This window comes from Aplysia californica, unplaced genomic scaffold, assembly GCF_000002075.1.
Source record: "Aplysia californica isolate F4 #8 unplaced genomic scaffold, AplCal3.0 scaffold00107, whole genome shotgun sequence".
NCBI lineage: Eukaryota > Metazoa > Mollusca > Gastropoda > Aplysiida > Aplysiidae > Aplysia > Aplysia californica.
The window spans coordinates 89,513-92,581 of NW_004797377.1; positions in this window are offsets into that span (position 1 = coordinate 89,513).

Here is a 3,069-nt window from a genome sequence, read left to right on the forward strand (position 1 = left end):
GGGGGGGGGGGGGTAGCGTTTTACCCCGCTCGCAACTGCATAAGGTTATATAAACGCGCGGGAGTCGTTATGAAGTTTTGAATTTTGCCCACGTGAGGGCCGAAGCCTACTTTTATCGATTTTGGACAGCCAAAGAATCTTTAACGTGCCCAACTTGCTCACGTGGCCTCCAAGATTTTTTGCCCTTTTCCGAGAAGGCTGGGTGTTAGATCTTACCAATCATAAAGATCAGGGGTGTCGCTGAATGACAGCAGTAAGAAGGAGACTATGAATAACAGTGGAAAAGCTGCAGAATGAGACAGGAGGCCAGAGGAGGGGACAAAGGGGGTGAAGGGGTGGGGGCAGAAAGTGGAGACGAAAGCAGACGACAGAACATTATTAGAGAGCAGGAAAGCTGGACCTCTCTAATGGGATGTGTGAGCAATGTTTGAGAGCAGGTTGTCAACATAGCGCCCCTGAGTTGATCGAGTACACGTCACTAATGAGTGGACAGGGGAACGTCCACAGAGATGTTATTTCACATTCTTGTTGGCCACAAAGTGACCTTTCCCGAAACCTGATAGAGCACATCACTGCATTCTGGGTTGTTGTTGTTTTTTGTTATGTTTCTTTGTGGGTTGTTTTGTGTGTTTTTTTTAGGGGGGGGATGGGGTTTTTTATGTTTTGTTTGGGGTTGGTCCATGAAGTAATGTGTAATATATGTGCAAACACACATCTAGACACTCAAGCACACATGTGTATTAGAACATCTGCATATGTATAGATGTATATGTATACATTGTATATATAGTTAGTATGTGTGTATGAGTGTGGGTCGGTGTATATCCTGCAGCTTATCTGTTACGTTAATTAAAACAGTAGGGGCATCTAAGGTGTGGCAGTTTCATACGGAAGATGAGAGTTCGAATCTCTCTTGGGGGAGGGGAGGAGAAGGAGGGGGCTATCATGCATTTCTGTCTGTCTGCTGGGACGTTGTATTCCTTTCAGCTTGGGTTAGCTCTAACAAGAAAGGTCGAAGCAGCCTGCCTCCTAAATTGTGTAAATTGTGTTGATGTGGGCTTGAAACACTTACAATTAGTAAAGTTGTTCCCGCATCCGATCCGGACTTTGGGGATTGCCTTGTTAGAGAGACAACTTCCTGGGCCTTCGGCATATTGTGGTAGGGTGGCCAGTTTCTTTCCACCCCGCCTTTACTTCCCCAACTCGAAGTCAGGTACCCATTACTGCTGGGGGGTAGGGGGTGGGGGCAGGAGGGGGCGAAAAAAATCCGTGTTCGAACCAAGGCTCAGACCCGGACTTTCCGCTAGACGAGTGCACTAACCGCTCCGCCACCGCACCCTCATTTACATTAGTATAATACAATAATAAACTGATAATCAAAAAAGGTAATCACAGACGGTGTTATACAACAAATCCTGGTATCTTTTTGTTATGGACACTTGTTTGTTAATACCTAATCAACAGGATAAATATACATAACGTATCTACAAGTGTGACTTACCTGTTATCAATACAATTTTCAAGTACATGTTAGATGTTCAAAGTATCCTCAGACGGTTCAAGAAGTGTACTGGTAGCTAGATTCAACAACGTTCACGACCTCATTCCTTGCAAACTGACGATGATAAAAAGATTTAAACAGGACACGAAATCAAGATAGCCTTCTGTAGAGAATACGCAAAATAATTTTTGTTATTGCATTAAACAGAAAGGAAAAACATTAACATTCTTCTAGTAGTTTTAAAAATCATATTTAAGAGGAATTGAAGAATAAATGTTGTCTCCACGCTATTTGCGAAAAATCCTATATGATTATAAAATGTTATAAATATAAACATGGTGAAGAAAGGGGCTAATATTTCCTTCTTTTTTTCAACTTATACGATTTCAAGATGTAGGATTGTTGACAATATCCTTACTGCATCTGCTGTGAGTACAATTATAAACAACATTGATTACAAGGTCAAATAGGGGAATATACGATTATATTATAAACATAAACATAGTTTTGAAAGGGGCTAATTTTTCCTTCTTCGTTTTATTTTTCCGATTTTGATAAGGGGGATCGTTGATAATATCCTAACTACATCTGTCTGTAAGTACAATTGTAAACAACACTAATTACAAGGTCAAATAGGGGAATATACCGCCAAATGGGCCCTGATGAAGTTTGCTTTTCAGCTGAGAGAGAAAAGAACGTATTCTTCCCTTGGAGATTCACTCATTTTCTGTTATGTTGATCATCTTGTGGACTCACGGCTGTTTCAGAAGAGATAGCAGCGTTGTCAAACAAAAGCAAATAGGCTTGGATCTTCCAAAGAAAATAAATCTGCCTTAAAAATGTCGAATGTTCTTTTGAGAAATCCTCTGCCTCGAAGGTAATTTAAGAAACAAAACTTTCTGTACGTTCCAAATAGTCCTGAAATATATTTTAAAACAGATTTCCTACATGTTTATGGAACTAGTCTAGCTTTTCTTGACAATACGAATCATTTCTTCTTGATATTTGGATATTTTAAAGTTATCTTTGCACGTCCCTTTTTTTCAAATTCTGATTTTCAAAATGCCTGTCTGCTACTTTCTAGACATGAATCGTGAAGCATACCTTTAGGTACTTACCACAGAAACGAACGTTACTAACGAATGAACTACAGGGCTATGTGCGCATGTTTTTGCAAGCAACCCCCCACACCTGCCCTTTTTACGGATGAATGAAATTATTGCGTAGTGCTAGAGTACCTGGGATATCACCTGACCGTGGTCAGTTCTCTATAATAAGCTTATTGGACGGTCGTCGCATGGTGGTTAAACACGGGTCTAGTCTTGAAGTACCATTTAGCAAAACCAACACGACAGGCATATAACAACAGCCATTGTAATCACCCTCATGTCTCCTCATACACCCCCCCCCTCCCACAACTCCCCACGGTGCTCCTACACCACCATATCCACCATTGACTGCAATCGGATCATTGTGAACTCATCGTTATCGATTTGAAAATCGAGGAAAAGGACCATGACAACAGGTTTTTGACAGTTACTTGTTACCAAACATTTTAACTAAAAATC